The 8,186-nt window shown below is 43.2% G+C and overlaps 1 protein-coding gene across 1 annotated transcript in view; it reads left to right on the top strand.

Annotated features, from left to right (window-relative positions):
* The first annotated feature begins 566 nt into the window (after positions 1-566).
* GPR55 (G protein-coupled receptor 55) overlaps positions 567-8,186 on the top strand; it is an 18,374-nt gene continuing 10,754 nt past the window's right edge. The window contains exon 1 of the mRNA XM_011951980.1: positions 567-620. The gene's annotated coding sequence lies outside the window, so the exon portion shown is untranslated. The remainder of the gene's footprint in view (positions 621-8,186) is intronic.

The following is an 8,186-nucleotide window of genomic DNA, read 5'->3' as shown; positions in this document are numbered from 1 at the left end:
ACCTGTGGGACCCCACTGACCATTCTTGCGTGGAAGCTGAGGTCTCCTCTGAGGCAGGGCACGCAAGTCCTAAACTGGAAGTCCTAAACAACACCACCTTCCTTTCCTTTCTGTGGGCAGCAGTTTCAAATCCTAAACCCCCGAAGTGCTGGAAGTCACGACGGCCTTTGTCAGGTGCTGAGAATGGCTGCTCCTGTGTGGTGCCCCTGTTAGAGCATCCAGGGTGTGTGAGAGGCTTCCTCTTCCAGAAGCTTCCCAGGCCTTGACACATGCAGTGTGATTTTTGGCTTTTTGGTTTTTTGTTTTGTTTTTTGGCAGCTGCGGGATGGGCGTGCAGATCTCCCAAGAGGGCAGGAGAGTGTAGACCCTCCTCCTGGAAACTGCTCCCCATGTCCACACTCTAGTTCCATGTAGCCCCTCTGCAGACCCCTGAGCAAGAGCCCCTAGGCCAGACAGGGTGTCACAGGAGCCACTCAGAGCACCTGGTCCCACCCCTTTATTTCACTCACAAGGAAGTTGAGACCCAGAGAGGGGAAGTGACTCTCCCCAGAGCAGGCCGGCAGCCAGCCTGGAGGAGAAATGACATCTCAGCCCTCTCCGCTACACCGGACCATCAACAGGTAACAGCCTCTGGGCCATTTAGAGAAACTGAGGCATGGAGCCTCTAACCGGACCTTGCTCTTGTGGACTGCAGGTAACTCTCCTAAGATCAGTGGGGCTCGTGTGGGCCTGGGCTTTGTGCACACCTGCCCCGATGCAGCAAGCAGTCCCAGGTGTCAGGGCAGTGGCGGCCTCCAGGCAGCCTCCGTGACAGTAGCAGCAGCAGGCAGACCTGGTTTGTCCCCGATTACGCGTGACATTTTTCTACGAACCCTCAACTTCCTCCTGATCTGAGTCAGGGTTGCAGCCTCATGTCGGGTGGGGAAACCTCCCCACAGGCAGCCTGGGAGCCTTCCCTGGGGTACGTAGCTCGCTTGCCAAGGCCCTCCACCAAGCCCGCTGCCCATTCCCTGGAATCTTGTTGGGAAACCACCAAGCGCCAGAGATGACGCTTTCTCAGGGATCAACCTGCAGCCCTGAGCAAGTGCTTATTGGGGCCCAGAAGGAGCCTAGGAGCCCAGGCTCACCCACTCACCAGCTGCTTAATTTCTCTAGCCTCCATTTACCTCTCTGGGGAATGAGGCAATACACAGTTTCTTCCTCACGGGGCGCTCAGGGCAGTAAATGATGGGGAGGGGCGCCCTGGCTGCTATCCTATATTATAGCTGCATTGTTTTTGAACCCTAGCCAAGTGTCTCTTAGAAAGGCTGGGCAGGAAGACACAGCAGCACTGAGAACCCCGAAAATTCTAGATTCTTCCCTGCGAGCGAGAACACAAAGTCAGAACATGTCTGGCTGGCCTGGCCTCACCTGGGCTTTGTGCTGCCCAAGGTGATGGGGATGAGGGGACAGGGCAGAGCAAAGTGCCGCGCACAGCTCTGTGGAAGGCAGGGTTTGCCTTTGGTTCTGAGCGGCTGTCCCAGCTCCAAAGGGAGCACCAGTCACTGTGGAGCTGCAGCAGACCTGGCCATTTGTTCCGTCATTTCTTCTTCCCCTTTCATGCAATAAGACCTTCCCAAGGGCAAACAGTATGTGAGGCTCAGCGATAAAAGTAAAGGGGACGTGGTCCTGGTCCTGGGGCGGCTGCAGGACAGCAGGGACACGCCCCCCCGGGATACACTGATGACTCTTCACGCTGCCCACTCAGGATGGCACTGGGAAAACCATATCAGATGACGTGAGTGAATCCGGAAAGTAGGCATTTGAAGGAAGCGGTGGGATTTTCAGCAGTGGAGGAGAGAGTTCAAGGGGAAAGAGGAGCATGAGCATGCAAAGAAGTGAGGAGGGGGCTTGGCAGCTCCTGGATCCCAGATGCTCTTGCTGGTGATGCTGATGGGGGCCAGGGTGAGGGAGGAGGAGAGACTCAGAACATGAGTTCCAGCTGGTCCCTCACGGCCTGTTGGACCTTGGGTAGACTATAGCATCTCTGAGCCTCACTGTCCTTATCTGTAAAACGGGCATAATTAGGGCAGCCTCCCAGGAGTGTCCTGAGTTCCTGTTGTAGAGCATTGAGCACACTGCTGACCACCTCTCATATCCCCAAACTGGCCCCTCCACTCTCCCAGCGCCACTCCAACACCCCTGCCCAAGTTTCAGCAACATCCAGGCATTCGGGAGATTGTGGTTGTGTGCTCTGTCCCCTCTGTGTCCTGTTCCTTCTTGCATCATGGCCCCCAGACGCCTAGCTCAGGCACAGGTGGATGACTTTATTCACACTATGGTGTTAGTGGTGGATACACTGTGTATTTTAACTGCGGCATTTTTTGTGGAGCATTCCAGGGCTCCTCAAATCCATCCCTGTGGCTATGCCAATGCTGATTTTTGAGGCTGTGGCCCTGCCATCTCTGAGGTGGTTCACGCTACAATGCTCTGTGCAGATGACAGCCTGGCACCTGCAGGAAGGGCCACCTTCTCAGCTGCAAACCTCCTTAGGGTTGTGATCTTCTTGTTGCTTGTGTTCTCTGGAAAGTCCAGGCCACCGAAAGAAGAAAGGTAGGTCTGGTGTTTCGAGGGTTTCGAGGCCTCAGCTGTGCAGGCACCTGAGGCTGCCGCAAGTGGGATGCTGGATCCTTGAAGGTGTGGGCAGATGAGGATACCGTGGACCACTGGCAGTTGCGGGAATCCCAGCTGCAGAATGTGGAGAGTCAGCAGTTAAGAGCCAGTACAGGCCGGGCGCTCGGGCTCACACCTGTGATCCCAGCAGTTTGGGAGGCAGAGGTGAGAGGATTGCTCGAGTCCAGAAGTTTGAGACCAGCCTGGGCAACACAGTGAGACCTTGTCTCTACAAAAAATAAAATATTAGGCCAGGCGCAGTGGTTCACACCTGTAATCCCAGCACTTTGGGAGGCAGGTAGATCACCTGAGGTTGGAAGTTCGAGACCAGTCTGACCAACATAGAGAAACACCATTTCTACTAAAAATACAAAATTAGCCAGGTGTGGCACATGCCTGTATTCCCAGCTACTCAGGAGCCTGAGGCAGGAGAATCACTTGAACCCAGAAGGCGGAGGCTGCGGTGAGCCAAAATTGCACCATTGCTGCACTCCAGCCTGGGCAACAAGAAGGAAACTTCATCTCAAAAATAAATAAATAGATAGATAGATAAATAAATAAATAAATAAATAAATAAATAAATAAATAAATAAATAAAATAAAGAAAGAAAAAATTAGTTGGGTGTGGTGATGCATGCCTGTAGTCCCAGCTACTTGGAGGGCTGAGGTGGGAAGGTTGCTCGAGCCTGGGAAGTTGAGGTTGCAGTGAGCCTTGATTGTGCCACTGCACTCCAGCCTGGGTGACAATGCAAGACCCTAACTCAAACAAGCAAGCAAGCAAACAAACAAACGAGCTAGCACAGTGAGGCCAGGGCTCTGGGCTCGGGGCTGAGCAGGACCTTGAGGATGGAAGAAATGAGGCGGAGCCCCCCAAGCAGAGGGAGCCAGGAGGAGAAGCAAGGCCTCTGCGCTCCACCCCAGTCCCTTTCCACACTCGACACACTTTCTCTCCTTTTCACCAAACACTGGAAAACAGCCTTATATTGAAAGAAGATTCTACTTCAGGGTTAAGTATCAACAAACAAAAATATCCTTCAGTAAGACACTGCTCTGTGTATGAATTCTCTCTACAGCACTCTGGATAAGCACCTCACCTTGCCTTTGCTTGCATACCTCTGGTAACAGAGAGTCCACCACATGATGAGGCTGCTTTGCTTTGTCTACTCTCGGACACTCTGGCTGTGAGATAGGTTTGCTTTCTGCAGCATTTGGAACCCATTCCTTTTCTGACCTGTGAAGTCTTATGGTGGAACACGTCACGAGCACTGGAGGATGGATGTCCTTGTGTCTTTCCTTCTAGGGATTAGGAGTATCTCTAGGCCTTTCTGCGTCTTCTCCCATGCTGTGGTTCCCTACCCGCTCTGAGTTCAGCCGCTGCAGATAGACAGCCTTGGGTCCCAGGGTGATCAGAGCTGTGCAATGGCCGTGGTCACTTCCACTCCACTTCCAGGATCTCTGCGTGTAGCGTTGGCTCGCCTCGTTTCTCTCTTTCCTGTTTAAAAGAACACTTAGGAATTCCCACTTTCATTTAAGTGGTGACTGCATTGTGTTTTGTGTATAAATATTGTTTCTTTCCAATATTTCAGCAACATACATCTGATTTTGTCTCTAACTCACACGTTAAGAGGCTATGTAAGAGAATGCATAGAAATGCCTATTAAATATTAATATCATGGCGCTGCAGCTAAGTGTTCAGGACCAATAAACAGCTATTTTTTTGTGGTCTAAGAATGAGTGTAAGATCGCCATTGCTGTCGAGGACTTGCCTGTGCTCGGGAATGGGATAAATTTTGTGAAAGACCCTCTCTATTCTTCTAAAGAGAGCATAGACGCTTGATTTACCATGTACTGCTCCCTGATCTACTAGTCTACCTTATTAATTGGGTTGTTCAGAGCTCTAATTTCTCTGTCTATTTAATCATGGATATTCTACAGGAGGGGCACTAAGGGCTCCAGCTACACTATATTTCCATTTTTTAAAATTTCTTTTGCATTTCCTGCATGGTTCCATTATGTACTTTTTTGCTATGCTAATTGGAACAGAAATTGAGTGTTTTATGTTTTCATTATTTATTGTAACTTTCACTCTTGTGGAGTCTCCATGTTGCTTTCTCAGTTCTTTTTATTAAAAAAAAATTACTTTGTCCTATTCCCGTCCTTTCTAGCACAAAATGTGCCTGATACACCAAAGATTATGCTATCATTTTACTCTGTCTGTGTCTTTTCATTTTCTTGGTGCTTTTCCTTGACAAAAGATAATTGAATTTTGTTTTTTTTTTTAAATTGATGGTTGATTTTTAATAGATTAATATAGGGAGTATTAACAATTGTTGATAATATCTGCATAAGCCTCTGTGAGGTTGCCCCTCTGCTTTCTATATAGTGATATTACAGTTTTTTCATTTTCGGTTTCTGCTGTGAATCTTCTCTTCCTTTTGTCCCGTTAAGAGAAACAAGGTAATTTAACCTAAATATTCAATTTGGAAAATATTTACGTTTTTGACTTCTTGACTCTATTGATAGCTTGCCAAGCTTTGGGGGGATTCTATTTTAAACCTCTTTTCTCATCTTCACCTACTCTTCACTGTGAAGCTGGCATTTTGTCTCTTTTATGTCATCTTTTACTCCTTATGTAATACACATTTTTATGATGTGATGGCTGACCTGTGAACAGAGGAAACTTGTTTATTTTTCAATTTTTTTTTTTTAATCATGAATCAGGTTCTTGTTGTTGTTCTCCCATCGTTTGGGTGGGACTTGCTGTCTCACTTGACACTTCCACATCTCTCTCTCACTTCATGCTTCGTTCTCAGCCCCATCCTGAAATGCTCATCTCTGAACTTGAAAGGTCATGCCTTATCAGCTGAGCTTTGGTGAATTCAATGCGTATCTTTTAATTTTGTGTAAACCTTGCACCCTGCCATGCCTCAAACACAAACCCAGACCGCAAGTTGTTTCTCTGATATAGAAGGAAAATATTGAAAGCTATCATTACTGGTCTCCTTTTTCCCCACCAAACATTATATATATATATATATATATATATATATCTCAGGTTTTCATATTATCATTAATTAATTAGAAAAATGCACCAAAAAGACGAGAGAGATAAAGGCAAAAGATTTAAAAATCACCCACCATCCAACTGCTAGAATGCAACCACTGGTTGGGATGTAGAAATCTTTTTTTAGGTTTTTTGTTTGCCCCTCTATGCGTGGGTTTTTGTAATTTTAATCACAGTTGAAATCATTCTGAATGTGTCTAATTCTATAGTTTGTGGGGTTTTTACTGAACATAATCAGCATAAACATAACAGTCAGACAGAAAAATTTTCCGTTGAGTAAATTTACCACAGTGAAATTAACCTCTTGTTGGCATTTAAATGTGTATGTATTTTTTACTATTAGAAAAAAATAATGTGGTAATACATTGAGGCGAAGAAGAAGAAGAAGAAAAAAAAAATGCCAAGGTGGACATATTTTTGTACACAATTTTTCTTCTTTCATATAATTTACTTAAGGTGAATTCTCAGAATCACTGGATTAAAGTCATATGATTTTCATGGCTTGTAATAGAAATTATCAGATCCCAAAAGTTGTGTGCTAATTTGTACGCTTACCAGCATATTGGTGACTGGTTTCACAGAACCCTTGCCAAATTCTTTGTTAAATTTGATAAGCAAAAATGTTATCTCTTTGTAAATCCTCTTCTGGGAACTGCCTGTGTCATTGGCTTATTCATCTATTGTTGGTCTTGATATTATTCATTTTAATATTCTCTTCGCAGAGAAAGAACGTCATTTATCTAACATTGGTTGTGTTTTGTTTCTTCGAGTATATTATTTGATGTTAAGACTTTTTAGCAAAAAGACATTTTTTTGGTGCAGTCAAACCTGTCCTGTTTATTTTCTTTTTCTTTGATTTTCAGTTATGCTAAGTTGACAAAGAGCTTTTTCCCTTAGTGATTTTATAAGTTGTTTATTAAATTTTCATCTAGTTTTTCTAAGGTTTGATTGTTTTGAAATGTAATTCTTTAATGAATTTGGAATTTCTTTTGAGAGGCCGTTTAAGATGAGACTCTAAGTTGGTTTTACTGCCAAATTGTTAACTGACAGTCTTAACGTAATTTCTTAGCTAAGCTTTCCCTTTGTATTATTGATTTTTGGGGAATGCCTCATTTATTCTTGTTTCTGTTAAATGTGTTAGTGCATAGTCTTGAGATTTCTGGGTGTTATCTTGAGATTTCTGGGTGTTTGATTTCAACAAGAGTGTCCCTATTACTTTACCATTAAATACAAAGTTGCCATTGGTGTGAGCAATTTACTCTTTGTAAGAAGTACTTTCCTATTCCATTAGTTAAATAACTGAAAAACTGTACAATTGGATGACTTTTTATTTTTGCTTTAATGATGTGATACAAAACATTAATTGATTTCCTAACACTGAAACTATCTTACAATTCTATAGTAAATCTGATTTGTCATGATGATTTATAATTTTAATGTACTGAATTCCATCTAGTAATATTTTAATTAGGATGTTTGCATATATATTCATAATTGTATTTTGAGCAAATTTGTTTCTTGTGCTGAATTTTGATATTTGGATAAGTTAGTTTAATAGAAATTCATTAATACTATGTTCTGAAATACTTTATGGGGTACAGGGATTATCTGCTGCTTGAAAATTTGAAATAAGCTAGAGTCTATTTTAAGAGTAATTCTTTGATAATATTTTCAGTTTCTTTTATGGATATTGGTCTAGTCAACACTTCTATTTCCTCTTGGGCCAAACCTGGTATAGATGGTGATAAATTATTTTTTTTGCCCCCAAATCAACAACTACATCAAGGTTTTTAAACAGATCAACACACAAGTAATAATGCAGTTTCTTGCTGTTTTTGCTCTCCTCTGTAACTAAACTTAATGTCTTCTTTCTTATTTCTAGTTATGACCGTTTGAGTCCTTTCTTCTTGATCATAGTTGTTAGAGATATAGGTCTTGCTTCGTATATTGCTTCTGCTCCGAAGGAACCACCTATTAAATGTGTCAGTTCTGACATTTTCTCTTTTCTAATTCATTTATTTCTGCTTTTATCTTTATACTTTTTCCTAATTTCTCTAAGACACTTTTTCCCTAAATGCTCAAGTTAAGTGCTTAATTCATTTATTTAGTTTCCTTAAAGAAAATTAAAACAGTTAGGGCAATATGTTTATCTCTGAGAATAGTTTTTGGCTGTATCCTGTGAATTTTGTTTTTTTAAACAACCAATCCAAAAAGGTCTTGCTATTCTTCCCATGTATTTAGTTTTGTAGTTCTCACTTTATTTTTAAATAGCCATTGTTATTATTATTATTATTTTGAGACAGAGTTTATATAAACAGAGTCTTACTTTGTTGCCCAGGCTAGAGTGCAGTGGCATGATCACAGGTCACTGCAGCCTCGACCTCCTGGGCTCAAGCCATCCCCTTGCCTTAACCTCTGCCTCTGAGTAGCTGGGACTATAGGCACAAGCCACCATACCCAGCTAATTTTT

The sequence above is a fragment of the Colobus angolensis genome, unplaced genomic scaffold (genome assembly GCF_000951035.1).
Source record: "Colobus angolensis palliatus isolate OR3802 unplaced genomic scaffold, Cang.pa_1.0 Scaffold33, whole genome shotgun sequence".
NCBI lineage: Eukaryota > Metazoa > Chordata > Mammalia > Primates > Cercopithecidae > Colobus > Colobus angolensis.
The sequence above is the reverse complement of the archived record's forward strand: the minus strand, read 5'-3'. Positions and strand labels throughout refer to the sequence as shown.